This window comes from Antechinus flavipes, chromosome 6, assembly GCF_016432865.1.
Source record: "Antechinus flavipes isolate AdamAnt ecotype Samford, QLD, Australia chromosome 6, AdamAnt_v2, whole genome shotgun sequence".
In the NCBI taxonomy this organism is placed as follows: domain Eukaryota; kingdom Metazoa; phylum Chordata; class Mammalia; order Dasyuromorphia; family Dasyuridae; genus Antechinus; species Antechinus flavipes.
The window spans coordinates 197,240,408-197,259,980 of record NC_067403.1 but is presented as its reverse complement, the minus strand read 5'-3'; positions in this window follow the sequence as shown (position 1 = coordinate 197,259,980).

Below are 19,573 nucleotides of genomic sequence, written 5' to 3'. Positions count from 1 at the left end.
GAGATTCTATTCTTAGGGAGCTCACAATCATGGATGAGACGGGCTCACCCAAAGGGAACCAAGAATTACCATTAATAGGTTTCTATCTCCTCTGGGGCATTTAGGGTCTTTACCTCATTAGGCCATGGTTCTTGGCCCATTTAGAAGTCTCTCTGTCTCCCTCCATTTACTTAGCAGACACCAAACATCTGTTTCAGTAGTCCAGATTGTCTAGCATTTCCATCTTCGAATGGGTGGCCACTCTCCACAGCCTCAGAAGGCCAGTTGAGAGAGGGACAAAAGTGGAAGGATGTGACTTCTTCCACTAGCTGGCTGAGATGACAATTAATAGTGAGCTGACCAATAATGTAAGTACAAGAACTGATACAAATGATGGCCTAAGCTCAGGGATCGAGGGAATGCAAACTGATTTAGCTCATGAAAGTTCCAATCCATGATCTGACATTTACTCTCTACAGCAGATCATAGATAAGTTACTTCATTTCTGTGTCTCAGTCTTCCTTTCTGTAAAATGGAGATTATTTGGATTATTCTGAGTAAAGTTTTTTGTAAAAAATAGAAATATGTTATTAATATTACTACTTTAACTCTACTATCCTGCACTCCATTGTCAAGTGCTTCCTCCCCCTTCCTCCAGGAAAACATTTATAATTTCATAAGTCTAAATGATGTAGAGGGAGAAAGAACCTTAATTTACATAGTTGCATCACCTTCTTCAATCTGGATGGGGGGGTCAGATTTTTGACCTGGAAAAAGAGAGATGTGGGCCTAATGGTCTCTTAGTCCTTCCCATGTTTAAAAGTCTGGTTCTAAAAATGAGAACTGACATTTAGAGAGATGATTCAGATTTCTTACAGAATCCCAAAGTGCCTTCTAAGGAACTAGAGGTCAGTACTAGGATCTGTCATCACAGATGGTAAAGAGCTTCAAGAGCACTATGAGATCCAAAAGATTCATGATTATTGCTTCAGAGAATATTATTTTAAAGCATATTTAATTGTTATGAGAAATTGTCCACCAGTGGTATCCCTTTGTTAACCAGAATTCCCATAGCCTAAATTTGCCAGACAACTGAAATATGATGTGGAAACAGTAGGAATGATTATGTAATCACAGAATTACAGAGCTGGAAGCAATCTCAGAGGACTTTGTCTTTATCCTTCATGGATATGGGCACTCAAACATATTCAAAAAATATTCATATTCAAAAAACTTCCAGGACAGCGCAGAACAAATGTAATCCCTCTCCTCCACTTGAAAGCCCTTCAAAACTTGAACTCAGCCATCATACCTCTCCCCCAACCCAATCCCCGATCTTCAATTCTCCAGGCCAAATATGCCCAGTTCCTGTGTCCAAGAGGCTATAAAACTGTGTGTTCCTTTCTTGTGTTTTTTTCCCTTTTTATCTGTTATTTTTGTGCAGCATGATGAATGTGGAGCTGCACATGTTGAATCTATATTGGACTGCTTGCTGTCTTGGGGAGAGACAGAAAAAGGGAGAGGAAAGGGAAAAAATTTGGGAATAGAAGGTTTTGCAAAAGTGAATGTTGAAAACTATCTTTTCATATATTTGGAAAAATAAAATACTATTAAAATTTTTTAAATAAAAAAAATACAAATATGCCCAGGTCCTTTGAACAATCATCACATTACATGGCCTCAAGATTCTGTAAGATTATATTCATTTTTTTGACTGCCATATCCCTCTGTTGACTCACATTGAGCCTTGCTGTCCACTAAAATCTACAGATCTTTTTCAGAACAATGTCTGACTAACCAGGAGTGTACTGAAGTTAGCTTCAGTGTCTCAACAACCTATTGTTAATTTTCAGGGTGAGTATTCACATTTAAATCATTGGTAAACCATAGACCTGGGCTTAATTTTTTATTCTATGAATTATTCAGACTTAAGAAAATGATGTAGAAAATGTTAATAATTCAATGTTTTAAAATACACAGAGTCAACTAAATATAGAACTCTGGAGTCCTCCATTGAAAACTACTACTTTTTGGGTCCAACCATCCAACCACCTCTGAATCCATCTGCCAGTATTTGCATCTAATCCTTAACTCTCATAAGAGATAAGACTAGTATGATATATTTTATCTAAAACTTTGCTAAAATCTAGGTTGACTATATCCACAATATTCCCTGCATCTACTAATTTAATAATCCTGTCTTTAAAAAAAATGAGAACTCAAAATCTCTGTATTCAAAAAATCAGAAACATATATTTCTTAGGGAGGAAAGTAAGATTTGATAATTTGATAAAAGCTGCTGAGAACACTAGAAAGGAATCTGACAGAAATAAGGCTTAGACCCATACCTTACACCATATTCCACAATATTCTAAATGGATACATTACCTGAATATTAAAGATCACACTATTTTTAAGAACTTACAAGAGAAGTCGATCGTGTACCTTTCACATTTTATGAGTATGAGGTATATTCTTAATTATACAAGGCACGAAACAATTATACAAGAAAAATAGACAATTCTAATTATATGAATATATATGTGTGTGTCAAATTTTTCTGATAAGGATTTGCTGTCCAAAATGTATAACTAGAAAAATAGACAGGAAGATAGAAAAATAAGAGAGATAGAAATATATACAGAAAATTAAAAAAAAACATAGTTTCAAAGAAAAAATATGAGAAGACACTTTCATTCCACCTCATTGCAGAGCTGGAAATCCACAATGTACACTGCACATATTTTCAGCTTCTTCTATATGCTGATCAATTTTTCTGGGTTTTTTTTCTTTTAAAAAAATTATTTTTTTAGGGTCAGCTAGATGGCAAAAGTACCAGCCCTGGAGTCAGGAGGGTCTAAATTCAAATCTGGCCTCAGATACTTATTAGCTATATGACCCTAAGTAAGTCATTTAACCCTGTTTGCCTATACATCTCAATATACTCAATATACACACAAATACATATGTGTATATACATATGGGTACATGCATACATGTGTGTGTGCATGTGTATGTGCGTGTATGTTGTGTAGATATTGGGAAGGGTCCCTTATATGGGATGGATTTCCAGGAAATGGGAGGGAGAGAAATTTGGGGGAAAATTATGGTGATATAAAAAAGACAATAAAACTTTATTTAAAAGAAAAAAGACGATAAGCCTAGTCTGGTACGACATATTCTTAAGAAAACCCTCTGTAGTCCATACTTTCTTTCCTAGATGTTTGTCAGCCATTTCTTTAATGACCTTTTTAGAATTTCCTCAGAAGTAGAAGTCAGGTTCACTGGCATAGAGTTTATAGACTTTTTCCCACTCACAAACTTTTTTCTTTTTTGGAAGACATTTGCCCTTCTCCAGGCTTGTGTTGCTTCTCATGTGCTCCAAGATCTTTCACATATTCTCAACAAGGGCTCACCAGTATTACATGCAGTTCTTTCATTGTCCCGAGGATGGATTTGATCCTAACTTGAACTCTCCAAGGACAGCCAGGGGTTCCCTTCCTGTCTCCTCATCCTTCCTGGGTACCAGCTCCCCACTAGCCATCTTAGTGCTGATTGTTCTGCTCAGGAAAGAAAAGAAAAGCCAGGTTTTTTTTTGAGCTATTCCATTCTTTTATTCCCTCCACTACACACAAAGTTTCTACCATTGTTTTCTAAGAGACAGTAGAAAACCCCAGATGTCTTTTTTTGTTTAGCTTTCTATACATCTCTTTATCTTTTTTGTTGGGATTCACAGAGGAAGAAGCAAGAATGGAGGAACCTTCTTTGAAAGACATCCAGAAAGAATGAGGTAAGCAGGACCAGGAGAACACTGTACACAGTAGCAGCAAGATTATGTGATGATCAGCTGTGATGGACTTGGCAAAGTACCAGCCCTGGAGGCAGGAGGGCCCAAATTCAAATCTGACCTCAGATATTTACTAGCTATGTGACCCTGAGCAATGCAATAATCCAAGACAATTCCAATAGACTTGGGATGGAAAGTGTCATCCACATCCAGAGAGAGAAAGATAGACTGGCTGTGGATCAAAGCAAACTATTTTTGCTTTTTTTAATGTGTTTTTGGGGGTTTTTTCCTCGTATTTTTCCCTTTTTTTCCTGATTCTTCTTTCCCAACATGACTAATTTGGAAATGTGTTTAACATGATTGAATATATAGATCAGATTGCTTGCTGTCTTGGGGAGGGAGAAAAATTTGGAACTCAAATTCTTACAAAAAGAAATGTCAAAAACTATCTTTACATGTAATTGGAAATAAATAAAATACTATTCTTTTTTTAAAAAAAGACACAGACCAAGTTAATGAGTCAGGATAAGAGTCCAGCATTTCTTATCCTACATCAGGCTTCCCCAAGTCCAAGAGACTCCAAGGAAGTACAGGTCAAGGCTTTACTTCTAGGAGTTCAGAATCTTCAAAAACCAGCCCAGGGCCCTGCCCTCGGGGAGTTCCCAATCTTATGAAGAGAGAGAAAAGAGGCAGGAAATTTATAATTTCTTTCTGCCCTCCTCCCAGATAGGACTCACATGCAAGGTATATAGCAAACGTAATACCCAGTTAACAATGAGCCTGCCTAAGTATGGAATTGGAAACTGGAGTTTTCCTTTGGGGTATATGAGCCTCAGCTGGACTTTGGATCCCCTGAAGATCTCAGTGGTAGTTTCAAATATTTCCCCAAATAGATTTTCTCGGGCACTGTTCCCTTGGCTATCCCAAGGGGCCCAGAGGAATGGAAGCCACATGTGCTCTTGCCCTTAAACCTAAATCCTGCAGATTTCTTGAGAAGAAAACATGCCTTTTGCAGACTTTGGGCTTAACATCTCAGAGCCCTGCTTTGAGGTGGGGTCTGTCCCTGGACACCAAAATAAATAGAAGGCATCAGCTAGACTGGATCATCTCCACATCCCTCCCAAATCTGAGATTCTGTGACTCTTCCTATGGGATCCCACGTTCCATTTTCCCCCAAAATGGGACTCCCTTGAGGCCTTATCATTCTCAGTCTCCTTATCCTGCCCCCCAGCCGCAGTACAGCCAGGCGAGGGGGATATGGTGACCACTGCAGCTATGATGGAACAGGAGAAGTGCTGGATTTGGAGGAAGAAGACCTTGATTCAAATCTCAGCTTTGCCTGGGAAACTTTGAGCAAAACACTAAAACTTTATTTGGATTTAGTTTCCTCTTCTGTGAAATGTAAAATGGGAATCTTTAGTGAGCCAGACAATGAACTGTGTGGGATTTGAGGACCAGCCTAAGCGATGAGTGCAAAAACTTTGCACCAGAGGGCTAGACAGGGAAGGGAGAAGGGGAGTTTGTTGTGGTCATTCTGTTTTTGTGTTTGGGCAGTGGTGGTGATCTCAGGGCTGATTCTTCATGATCCCACTTGGGGTTTTCTTGGCAAAGAGACTAGAGAAGCTTGCCATTTCCTTCTCCGGCTCCTTTTACAGATGAGGAAACTGAGGCAAACAGGGTGAAATGATTTGCCCCTGAGAATCACACAGCTACTAAGACCGAGGTCAGATTTACTTGAACTCTACCCACTGTGCAACCACGTGGTATTCTGAGGCTACAGCAATTCATGAAGAACATTATTTTGGATTCAAAGGGGCTAAGATTCTACTGGAGGAAGAAGTGGAGAGGGAAGGGAGGGACACACGCAGTGGAGGAAATCCTGGATGCTTTAAGCATTGAGTAATAATAGCTGACATTTAAATAGCTCTTTGTGGTCCAAAAATATTTTACATACATGAGCTCACTTATTTGAAGTCATTGAGAATCCCATCTACCCAGTGTGGTTGGTCATTGATTTTTAGCCTTTGGTATTTTGGAAGCCATGATAAATTATACATTATGGACTAGAGGCAGCCTGATAGATTGGACCACACTGAGAGTTGGAAGTCAGGGATTTGAATCCCTTCTTTAATACTCCAGAATGCTTCAAAGCTGCTAAATCATAGATAGAGGAGTCCATCTACAGCTCTCCTTTGCCAGAAAGAGTCCCCTCATCGGGAGTTCCTCCTTTTGACAAAAATCAAAGCTTTTTCAGGCTTTCATGTAATAATTACCTAGGTCACACACACTGGGTAAACCGTGATACATATACATATACATATATGTGGACATGTACACACATGTATGCGAATATGTGGATGTGCACACACAGGCTGTGCTGGAACTAATTTGAACAAGCTCACAAGAAGCAAGTTTTCAATTTTCATCTTATTTATACCCCAGAAATCAGTGAGCTCTACAAATGAGGGCTCGATTTATTGCTTTGTTGATTTGTCTAGACTCGAGAAAAATGTTCATATTACAAATTAAACTTAAAAGTGTATCACGTGTGCATTTCTTTTTGGAGAGCTGGTTGTTCAACATTTACTAGTATATACATATATATAGATATATGGGTGTGGGCTATAGAGATGGAGCAGCCAGGTGGAACCATAGGGCATAGTGCTGGACCTGGGACCAGACAGCCTCAAATCCAGCCTCAGACACTAGCTCTCTGATCCTGGGCAAGTCACTTGACCCGGTTTAGCTCAGTTTCCTCATCTGTAAAAGGAGCTGGAAGAGGAAATGGCCAACCCCTCCAGAGTTTTTCTCCAAGAAAACCTCAAATAGGGTCAATGAAGAATTGGACAACTAATTGACTAAATAACAACTATAACAAATATGATGTAGCTATAAACATAACACACGTGTGCATGTATAAGTATCCCTTGTCTGCCATTTTCCCTATATACTCATTGTGTACTGAAGTCCGAGCACTGAATCAGATCTGTGGTTCTGCTGCTGGTCATGTACGTCACTCCTCTGCTCAGGAAGCTTCAGTGGCTCCCTACTGCTTTTAAAATCAAATCCAAATTCCTGTTTAACCTTCAGGTTGCTCAGTCTCTATCAAGCCCATCCTTCCAAGCTGATTCTACATTGCTCTGCCTCCTAATATAACGAACAAGCTTGATTGCTGCTCCCCGTATGCTTGTCTTTTCAGTCCAGGTCCACCAGCCCTGGAATATCCTCTCACCTCTTTTCATCCTCTAAGAATCCTTGGCTCACTTTAACTGCCACAAAAAAAAAGAAAGAAAGAAACTTTCCCAATTCCCCTAGTTCTTAGTAACATCCCTCCATCAATTTATCCTTATTATTATTATTTATGATATGTAATTTTTAGACATTTATTTATCCCTGACTATCTTCCCATAAATGTAAGCTCCTTAAGGCAGGACCTGGCCCCTTTTGTATGTTTCCCATACTAGGTTTAGTGCCTGATTAATGATCTACGCTGACAGAGGTTTGCTGACTGACTGGTAACCTTACGCCTGGGGTCTCGGGTTCCTCATTTAGTGAGGACTTGATGCCCTCACTAATGCAGATCAGCCTCTCTGGCTGTCTGGTCCATGTATAAAAGTTGGAGATAATGACTTATTATTTATAATATATATTATATTTATAATTGTAATAATTATTATTATTAGTGTCTGACTTAGACACTATAAACACCAAAGCATCCTTATAAGGTTCAAAAGATCCAGAGAATACCAAGCCCAGTGTGAGCCATAAAGCATTATGCTGATGTGGATAATACATCTCTTTAAGACTTCAGACACACACACACACACACACACACACACACACATACACACACTGCAGATCACAGTTCATCAGTGGCTTCTCCTCCTGTATAACTCTTGTCTAGGTCCTCTGGGAGTATTCGCTAATGCCCTACAGGTTGTCCTCTGAAACTTGGAACATCTGTGGAGACCACGGACACTCAGGTCACCATCTATTTCCCTTGCTAATAAATATAGGAAATAGGTATGAGGAACTACCAAGATATTCTTACCTGTAGCTCCTTCCTTTTCCAATTTTACATTTCCTAGATGATGCTTCTTTAATGTCTTCTTATACATAAGCCATCATTGGTTACAGCCTACAGCCTACTGGTACCCACCACATACATAATTTCCATTTCCCTCAAGTCACCCCAAGCTTGATTCTTTCAGCGATCATGAATCACTAACTTTGCAACACCAAGATAATTTTGGGAAGGAACAGACCTATGATTTCACTGGTACAGGGAATTATCAGGAATGAAATCCTTCTCTCGATGCAGGGTTAGCATTTTATCAGCAACTAATGAGTTTGGGGCAAGTTGTCTACAATACTGAAAAGTTAAGTGACTCATCCAGTCATGTCAGAGAGATCCATTTGGACAATATTAGAATTTAAAAAGGTGGATTTTTGTGTCTTGGATTTGCTGAGTGCTGAGTGCTGAGAAATTCTCCAAATGACACAAAGAAAACTTTCTTCTTTCTATTCAATTCTTAGTCACTTTTATACAGATACACATGCATATACATACATGCATGGCTACATATGTACATATACATATATGTTTATATGTGTATGTATATGTGTGTGATTACAAAGTGTATAGCCTGTACATATACATGTATTATATATATTATATATACTATGTAATAAATCATATTTATGTCATTTAGATTTCATATATTAGATATTTAGATATATTTCTATATGATTTATGTATTTCTTAGATATTTAGCTATGTTTTATATATTTGATATATATTATAAAATATATAATAATTTGTGTCTATATGCATAGATACAATATGTAACACTTTGCATGTATATATAATAATAATGAATAATGGTAGAGATATATGATATTCTTATATAATATACTATTTTATAAAAATACATTCTAATACTTGATTGTAATAATATACTGTCAATATTTATAACTGTCTAGAGACAGAGATAGAGTTATGTTCTATGATGTTCTAATTCAGTGAAGGGACTGCCCATCCACCTTCATGGCATAGTCTAGAACAGGAGTGAGGAACATCTGGCCCACAGTGGGTCAATAAGGCCCCTGAAATCACTTGGTCTGGGGCCAAGGCAACTACAGGCAACAATAACCTCCCACTTTTTGAGCTCTTTAAGGTGATAATTTTTATGGCCAGCAAATGATGTTATAAATATCCAAATGGTCCTTGGCAGAAAAAAGATTCCCCACCCCTAGTCTAGACAATGGGCATTCTTTATTGTGTTATTTATTTATTATTCTTTAATAATATAAATATTTATTCATTTATTTTTCCACTATTATTAGATCAATTCCCTATGAGTGGTTGTATATCTCCAAAAATATAGACCTTCAATATTTTAAACATATCAGTCAAAGGACATATAGAAACAAGACTACCTGGAGTATCTCACCACTTATAGAGAACTTCTCTTCTCTATGCATAAAATCCTCACAGGATAGTCAGGACACACTTTAAGGGAGGACAGTCCCCAATTTATATCTCATTTGATATTAAATTGAACGATCATTATATTATGGAATATTATTGATCTGTTAGAAATGACCAGCAGGAAGATTTCAGAAAGGCCTAGAGAGACTGACATGAATTGATGCTGAGTGAAATGAGTAGGACCAGGAGATCATTATATACTTCAACAACAATACTATATGATGATCAATTCTGATGGACGTGCCCTCCTCAGCAATGAGATGAACCAAATCAGTTCTAATGGAGCAGTAATGAACTGAACCAGCTACACCCAGTGAAAGAACTCTGGGAGATGACTAAGAACCATTACATTGAATTCCCAATCCCTATATTTTTGCCTGCCTGCATTTTTTTTATTTCCTTCACATGCTAATTGTACACTATTTCAGAGTCCGATTCTTTTTGTACAGCAAAATAACAATTTGGTCATGTATACTAATTTATACTTTAATATATTTAACATCTACTGGTCATCCTGCCATCTGGGGGAGGGGGTGGGGGGAAGGAGGGGAAAAATTGTAACAAAAGGTTCGGCAATTGTCAATGCTGTAAAATTATCCATACATATAACTTGTAAGTAAAAAGCTATTTTAAAAAAATAAAAATAAATAAATTGAACATCATTAATCAAGGTCATCTTATTCACGGCTCTTGTGAAAGCTTAACTCACAGAGACATATCATCTCTTCTAGGGCTATTTTCCCAAGCTACACTGAAACTCATAATCTGGGGTCCCCAGAAGGGTGATCACACTTACTCTCAAGGTACTATGGATAATCTTAAGTAGTATCTAGTATTATTGTCCATAGGTCTCAAAATGTTCCCCATGAACAATTTGTCAGAGACACTTAGTCTTTGGAAAAGGTATTTGTGGACAATGTATAGTACAGATGCAAGATAAAGTCTTGTAGTTCTTAGTTACATTAGTGTGACAAATTGTAGGGTTGGAGGAAGTAGTAAGGAGGCGATGATTGTATGGTACAAAGCAACCCTCCCTCACAGAAACTCCCTCTCTCCCACCTGTACACAGTTTCCATGGAGAAGTGGGCTCTAAGAGGGTAATGATATACTTTTGTGAAGGATCGGTGTAGCGACTTTTAGTGCTGGGAGTCCTTTTTTCCCTTTGGGATATCCTCACAAAGTTCCCCTTAGATGGCCCTCTGCTAGGCTGGACACTCAGGTTCCTAGGGACCAAGTTATTCTTGATCATTGCTGGCACTTCTCCGGGAGAAGTCACCCACTCTGAAGCTGTCACTTCATGCATCTGTCTGCAGCCAATTACACAGCCCATCAACCAAGTGTTGAGCCAGTGGACTTTGCCACCCATTCTTGTGGATGTTGTGCTTCTTCCGTTCTTCACTGACCCATGATAAGGCTGTCTGGTAGGACTTCCAAGTCTCCCAGACTCAAACGATTCCCTGGACACTTGCCTCTCAGGACAGTCATTCTCCAATGATCAGGAGCAGTGGAGCACAAAAAAACAAGAGTCACCTTGGGCTGGGCCATGGTCTGGTGGCAAGGAGGAAGCTGTCCTTCTCCTACCTGGTTCTTGGGGAAACATCTCAAAGTCTCCCTCCAGCTTTAAAATCAAGAGACTTAGAAAGAGATGGGGGGTCTCCCTTCCTGGAGGGACATTGGGTTCCAGATCAGTAACTTTCAGGTCATTAATCTTCTACCTCTGCAGCCAACTAGAAGACTTCCCCTCACATACATGGCACCCATAGATGGGAAAATCCCTCAGCTTTTCACAATCTCTTGGTCTAAAACCAAGTAGAAGACTCTTTACATGCTTGAAAGTTGTTCATTTGAACTGTGCACATGTGCCTGCGAAGAATGAGCCTTTGAAAGTACATGGCTGTGTCCTGACAGCCATTTTTGTTATTTTAGTTCTACTACAGATGGGAGACAGACTCACCTTGCTGGAGGAGAACCTTTGAGGGTGCGATTTGCTCTATCAACTCAAACAACGCTTTTAAAAATAATAATAATAATAATAACATACAAACAAAAAATAGGGATCACGTAATTCCTCCATAATTTTAGGCAGTTGTGTGACTGTGAACATGTGGTCTGCTGTAGAAAATTGTTTAGGGGAAGCCTCCCAGTTCTCTCTTTGTGTTTTCATGAAGGAGACGCTGGATACATATGTGAATCATTTACATCAAGATTTTGCAAAGATGAGAAAGTAGGCATATGGGTCAGTACTTGCTGAGGTCATCTAGGTTCCTTTTTCTTTTTTGTAAAAATCCTGTGTTAGTCCCAAAAAATAGGATTAAACAGTATCTTAGGGCATGTCTAAATTTGACTCCAGACCCAAGTTCTGCACCACAGTTACCTTTGAATACTGAAGTTTTGATTTTCAAGACAGCTAAAAAAAAAACCAGAAGATACCAAATGATTGGAATTGGTGGGGATGGGAATAACATATGGCACCTCTGCCTTTATTTTTGGAGTATTTTATGATTTATAGACTTCAGACTCTTTAGCCTCTTTCATTTCTTAATCTCAAAGCATATTTTTCAACATATTTTTCACCATTCTCTCATGTTCATATTAAAGTTCTTAAGATTTGCTGTGCTCATTGACTTAAGCTGGAGGATTGTTTTAAGTTCTTCACTGAATTTCCTTATTTCATCTTCTTCAAAGATGTCAACACATAAGCAATAATGGTCTTTGTGGTAGTCTTCTCTTTTTGAGTCTTAGAAGTCAAGATAACCAAATCTCTTATGGAATGCACTCCTAACAAGTAATTGAGAAAACTAATTTCCTCCACACCTCTGCATACTTTACCTCAAGTGGAACCTGTGAAAGATGTTTCCTTTAAGTCATAATTTCTCTCCTGATTTCATTTATAGAGAGAATGTCAAGATAATTGTGACTCAATTCTTCCAGTAATACATTGGCCCACTGAGTGTTAGAAAATTTTTCTTTTGTACAATTGTACAATTTAGGATTTACACTTGGTCTAAAGACCATTGTCTTCAAACTCTCTGACCTTTTTGTGGCTACTTGGCCACCATCACTGTGGAAGTAAAAAAAAAAAAAAAAAAAAAGGCTGCACAAGACTCAGATATATTTTTATCCCTTTCTTTTTTTTTTCCAAGGGTTACTTGAAAACATTCAATAATTTTTGGTCATCCTACCATAGATCACAAATGAACCTCTCTACATTTCCCAGACAACAGGCCCCACTTGAACCCTTCTCAATACAGCAGAACTTGCCAAAGCTTGTGCTTCTTGAACATGGCTTTCAAAGAACCCAGGTCACCTCCATGTCAGGATGAGGCATCAAATGAAATGGGCTTTTGTGGAGATGTGAGCTATTATTATTCTTATTAGATGGAGTCTGCCTAAATGATTTTAATAGCTAACATTTATGTGATGCTTTGGGGGTTTACCAAGCATGTTACTTACATCCATTATCTCATTTGCTCCTCACAACAACTATGTGAGGGAGGTAGGGCAAGTGCCATCTTTATCATCATCATACTCACCCTTATCAGGGATGAGGAAGCCAGAGTTCAGAGAAGTCCAAGATCACACAGCTAATAGAATCCAAGATAGAGCTAAGATTCAAACCCAGTTCTCCAACTAAAAGACCAATTTCCTATCTACTATGTCATGATGTTTTCTCCATCACTAAGAGGTATCAGCTATAAAACTTGCTAAGACACAGACACTATTTTCCTCCCCTTTTTTGCACAGGTGGAGGACTATGGGAACACAACATTGCAGATTCATGTGATGTATTTAGTGAACTAATTTTTTTTCTCTTTTTTTATTCTTTGTTATGAAGAATGACTGGGGAGTAGAGAGGGAGAAATATGAAATTCTTATTTGGAAATAAGAAACTTTCAGTAAAATTTAAGAAAAAGTAAATAATTCCATCATTCACTATTAGATTAGTCTAATAGTCTTTCCACTTCTAAATTCTACCAGAGATGTGTAAATTCTTGCCTTTTCTTCCTTAGCAGGCTCAGAGAGTAGGGACCAGAAGCTGGAGAGATCGTGGAAGAAGGAAAAATAGTCCCATATCAGAGTTATCTACATGAGGGTCATATTCCCATACTGGATTGGAGGTCTTCTCCATGAGGGATGGAAGGAGCAAGATATAGAGAGAAGATCAAATCAAGTTACTTTCTACATTTTTTATATTTAGAAGTTGAGATCTTTAGTATTAACACTCATTTACTAAAAAAATAACCAATGTTTTCATAATGCCTAAAGGGTTGCAAGAATTATTTTTAAAAAACAACTCTTTAAGAGCAGTTAGGTGATACCTTGCCAAAAAGGAAGGAAGGAAGGAAGGAAGGAAGAGAGGGAGGGAGGGAAGGAGGGAGGGAAATAAGAAAGAAAGGGAGGAAAGAAGGAAGGAAGGGAGAGAAGAAGGAAGGGAAGAAGGAAGGGAAGAAGGAAGGGAAGAAGGAAGGAAAGAAGGAAGGGAGGAAGAGGAAGAAAGGAAGAAAGAAAGAAAGAAAGAAAACTCTTTACAAGAGCCCTGTAAGGGTCTTAATCTTCTCTTTTTACAGATATAGAAATAGGCTCCAAGAAGTTAATTGAGTAGAATGGAAAAGACCACTAGAAGTCAGAAGACAGACTTCTATACTGGTTTGGTTGCTTACTAGCTAGGGGAAATACATAGTATTTCTGGGCCTTTCCAACTCTCTATTAAAATGGTGGGAGTAGATTGGGTGACCTCAGAAGGTCCTTTCCAACTCTAACTCCTGTGCCTTTCCCAGGATCACATAGCTAATAAAATCTTGGAGCCGGGCTAGAACTTCAGACCTGGTGAACTTCCCAGCCCACCATCCTGCCCTCCCTCTGACTTACTGACAAGCTATGAGAGCGTCACCCACTCTGGCTCCACACTGACCTGCTGGGCTTTTGACCACCAGTGCCAGACACTGCTTTTGGAATTTTTCAAAAGCTTAAAATTCCTCAGGAATTGCTAGGAAGTCATTCTAATCCAATTTTACAACTTGACTTCTGGATTAAGACAAGGTCATAGAGAGGACTGTGTACTTGTCTTTCCCTTGGACCAGGAAGGCAGGTCCTCTATGACAAGGTCCACATGGAATCAGGTTCTTAAAGAGGCACCAGGAGCCAGGAAAGAATCAGGAATGGAGGCCCACGGTAGAAAAACAAACATAAGACGTTAGGACTTGGAGAGAAGCTTGAGATCATCTCATCTAAAGCTTCCTCTTACTTCTCTCTGATTTTACAGATGGGGAAACTGAGGTCCAGAGAGATTCATAGAATGAAGAAAATAGAAAGGATCTTGAAATCCTGTCATTTCACCTCTATAATTTATAGAAAAAGGAAAATCGGGCCCAGAACAGGGAAGATACATGTCCAAGGTCACACCCTATGAGCAAATATTAAATATTTTATAGGACCACCTGACCTGGCTTCCAGCCACCTTCAGTGATTTTATGTAGCTATTCATTACTCACATTGCATTCCGATAGGGTGGAGTGTGCCCATTCATCAGATATCAGAATAAAGGCACAGAAAAGTAAAGTATTTGCTAAAGGTCACACAGCAAGTCTGTACCAGTAAAGGCAGCAGCTAAGGCAGCTTTCTCACAGCCCACAGTCTGTGGCCTCCAGGGCCGGTCTCCTGAGCAGGCAGGCGTGTGCTTACCTCTCCCCAGAGTCTGGAGGACTGGGAATGAATGGGGCCTTGGAAACCTGCTCGGCAGCTCTCAGAAAAGAATCCTGTTTATCAGCTCAGCTAAAGGAGTACTTCTAATACCTGACCATCCAGCAGAGTGGGCTGTTCTAGGAAAATGTGTTCTTTGGCACAAATGGATTTTGGAGGAGGAGGAGAAGGAGGAGGAGGAGGAGGAGGAGGAAGAGGAAGATGAGGAAGAGGAGGAGGAGGAGGAGGAAGAGGAGGAGGAGGAGGAGGAGGAAGAGGAGGAGGAAGAAGAGGAGGAGGAGGAGAAGGAGAAGAAGAAGAAGAGGAGGAGGAAGAAGAAGAAGAAGAAGAAGAAGAAGAAGAAGAAGAAGAAGAAGAAGAAGACATTTCCTCTTGCTCTTTAAGCTTTACAAAGTGCTTTCTTTGAAACCTGCTTTTCAAAGAAATATTATAGATATTTTATCTCCACTTTACAGAAAAGGAGACCAACACTCAGAAGTTAAGGGACTTGCCGATGGAGAGACTTGTGGGATTTTAGTCCAATTCATAGATGAGGAAACTGAGACCCAGGAGGGGACAGATCTTGTTCAAGGTCACCCAGCTAGCGAGCATCAAAGCCCAAATTTAAACCCATTCCCTACCTCCTGCTGAATGCTGTTTCCAGTTCATGCCCCTAAGTGGCCCTTTGTGAGGGATGTTGGAGAAAAGAGGCCTGCTCATGTTCTGCTGAGCTGGAGATTTCTGTGGCCAAGTCCAGCTAGCACATCTTTCACCTGAGGCAAAAACAGTGCGGTGGGAAGGGATCCAGCCAAGAGACAGTCTTTGGGGAGGGAGCAGGGGGCAGGATTAGCAAATTATCCTTGTTGTTGTTTCCATTATTATTCAAAGCTCAAAATGGGTCTTATTATATAATGTCTTCTTCATCACCATCACCACCACCATCATCATCATCATCATCATTATTATTATTAAAAGTGGTGCAAAGGATAATTCACACTGTACAGGTACAGATACACTGGAAGAGGGAATAGCCTATTATTATTAATTATTATTATTATTATTTTTTTAAAGTGTTGCAAAGGATAATTCACAACAGGTACAGTTACACTGGGAGAGGGAACAGCCTATTCTCCCCATAACCCCTGTAGGGCTGGAAAGGAACAATGCCTCAGTGACTGTATCCTGGGGGGACAAGTGGGGTCATTCTGTGCCAGTCCAGTGAAGGACAAGTAGGCAAAGGCCCTCGAGGGGGTCTCCAGACCCTATTTGTAACACCAAGAAGTCATACTCAACACATGTAATGTTCACTTTTTTTTTTCTTTTTCTTCTGTTTTTTTTTTTTTCCTCTTGTGGTTTTTCCCTTTTGTTCTGATTTTTTTCTCCCAACAAGATTCATTAATTTAAAAAATTAATGTGCACGTATAACCAGAGAAAAAAGAAAATAATAAAAAGGGGAAAAAAGGAATACTCAGGCATGCACATGTGTTACCCCCCCCCAATTCCAGCCCCCTGGAAGGAAGTGCTAGTGGATCTGTCCTTGGGCATCCCTCCCAACTAAAATGCTAAAATTCTAATCACGCCAATAGTAAGTATGGGTCCTTCTAGGCGCTGAACTCCATCGTGGTAGGGACTGTCTATGTCTTATCATCCCTGATTTTTCACCACCCTCGACGCCCCTGCCTAGAGAGCCCCATAAGATACCTTATCTGTGGGTATTTCTCTCTGCTAGGCTGTGGGTCTCACGAATTTTGCATCCCCCATCCCCGAAAAATGAGCTCAGAGTCCAGTGAGCGTCATCAGTCTGTTGCCTGAAAAGTACAGTAGAAAAAAGTGAGAATCTCATCACTTACACACGTTCTGCTTCATATGGGGCACATTTCTTAACCTCTAAGCATCTCCTGGAGACTCCTTGAGACTGTAAGTTACAGATCAAATGCTGTTCTGTATTGGTGAAGGGAGTTTCCTCACTGAGAGTCCCCTCTACCTGGAAAATCCCACATCTGGAGGTAGAGAGGTGCTGATCTTGATATCAGAGAGTTAAGTTTGAATACTTCTATAGACACTTATCAGCTGTGTGACCCTGGGCTAGCCACACCTCCAAATGCCTCAGTTTCCACAGCTGTAAAATGGAAGGGTAATAATAACACCACCTAATTTCCAAGGCTGTTATGAGAATCAAAGAAGATAATGTTTGCAAACAAAAATAAGTTATAATTATTATTGATAATAATGATAATAAACCACAGATCTTTTTTTTTTAATGCTCAGGAAATATTTGTTGAAGAAACTGAATTGAATTAAAGTTTTATCCCCAACTCTTCCTCTTCCCAAACACCATCACAGACACCCTCGATGGCCGAATACAACCCCTTTTTTCCAACCTCAGTGCCTTTGCTCACCCTACCTCAGGGTCTAGAATTCCCCCCTTCCCTTGTCCTCCTTTGCCTGTGGGTGACTACTCGTTTCCCAAAGCTCAGCTCAGACATCAGCTCAAAACTAGAGAATTAAAATGGGGAGGGGGCTTTAGAAATCTGGGTCAATATTTCATTTTTACTAATGACAGAACTAATGGCAGAGAAGGGAAGGGTTCCCGGGAACAAGAACCCGCATCTCAACTCCAAACAGGCCAGGTCGGCTCCTCCAGGGAGCCTTCCCGGATTCCTGCCCTCTCCCCCTCCCCCAAACTTCAGCAGGAAGTGCTCCGTGTCCTCCCCAACCCCACTGCAAGCAGCCGGAGCCTTTTATTTATCTAGCTCCTCTGGCCCCTGTTTGCAGCTCCTGATGGACTTGACTGATTAACCCTGATGAGATCATTCTCTCAATCGTGACCTTGGTTTAAAGATAGGCCCAGAGAGTGCCCGGAGCGGCTTCCTGACCATTGTGCAGGACTCTCCGCCCTTGGCGCAGATGCCCGGCATCCTTCCTCACCCCACCAGCGCCACAGGGTTCCCGATCTGGGAAAGACAGATTGCTTCCTGCTCCCCGGTTCCTGTTTTTCTGAGAGGCCACAGGGCTGCGCTGAGCCCGGCTGGGTGAGACGGGGCCAGGCTGGCTGGGGAGGGCCTTGGACACACAGGCGGGCCGTCCTCAGGAGACCCCGGGCCCTCCCTGAGAAGTAACGCCCCCCAAACCCGGAGCCTGGCCTCTGGCTCCCAGGGCGAGCCTGCCAAGGAAAAGCAGTCTGCCCACTGGAAAGGAGCCCCAAACAGCAGCCCAAGGCCCTGGGTTCTACTCCTGCAGTCCCTGCACTCAATGCTTGGAGGTCCGGCCTGAGCTTTGGCCCCACTGGGACACTCTTTTCCCTGACCTGTAACATGAGACAGTTGGACTAGAATGATTCTAGGGAACCTTCCACCCCTAACATTCTGGGTTCTAAGGTCTTGTGCACCTCTGATTTTCTATGGTCCATGTTCTAAGGTTCCTGTTATCTCCAATATTCTAGGTTCAAGGTTCCAAGGACTCTCTCGCTTCTGATATTCTATGATCTATATTCTAAGACCCCTTCCAGCCATAACATTTTATGTTCTAAGGATCTTTTCAACTATAATATTTTATGTTCTAAGGCCCCTTCCAGCTATAATATTTTATATTTAAGGTTCCTTTCAGTTATAACATCTTATGTTCTTAGGTTCCTTCCAGCTATAACATTTTATTTTCTAAGCCCCCTTCCAGCTAGCACATTTTATATTCTTAGGTTCCTTTCAGCTATTACACTTTATGTTCTAAGGCCCCTTTCAGTTATAATATTTTATGTTCTAAGGTCCCTTTCAGTTACAATATTTTATGTTCTAAGGTCCCTTTCAGTTATAACATTTTATGTTCTAAGGCCCCTTCTAGCTATAACAATTTATGTTCTAAGGCCCCTTCCAGCTATAATATTTTATATTTAAGGTTCCTTTCAGCTATAACATCTTATGTTCTTAGGTTCCTTCCAGCTATAACATTTTATCTTCTAAGACCCCTTCCAGCTATACCATTTTATGTTCTAAGGCTCCTTTCAGTTATAACATTTTATGTTCTAAGGCCCCTTCCAGCTATAACAGTTTATGTTCTTAGGTTCCTTTCAGTTATAACATTTTATGTTCTAAGGCCCCTTCTAGCTATAATATTTTATGTTCTAAGGCCCCTTTCAGTTATAACATTTTATGTTCTAAGGACCCTTCCAGATATATATATATATATACTATTTTATGTTCTAAGGCCCCTTCCAGCTATAATATTTTATATTTAAGGTTCCTTTCAGTTATAACATCTTATGTTCTTAGGTTCCTTCCAGCTATAACATTTTATTTTCTAAGACCCCTTCCAGCTAGCACATTTTATATTCTTAGGTTCCTTTCAGCTATTACACTTTATGTTCTAAGGCCCCTTTCAGTTACAATATTTTATGTTCTAAGGTCCCTTTCAGTTATAACATTTTATGTTCTAAGGCCCCTTCTAGCTATAACAATTTATGTTCTAAGGCCCCTTCCAGCTATAATATTTTATATTTAAGGTTCCTTTCAGCTATAACATCTTATGTTCTTAGGTTCCTTCCAGCTATAACATTTTATCTTCTAAGACCCCTTCCAGCTATACCATTTTATGTTCTAAGGCTCCTTTCAGTTATAACATTTTATGTTCTAAGGCCCCTTCCA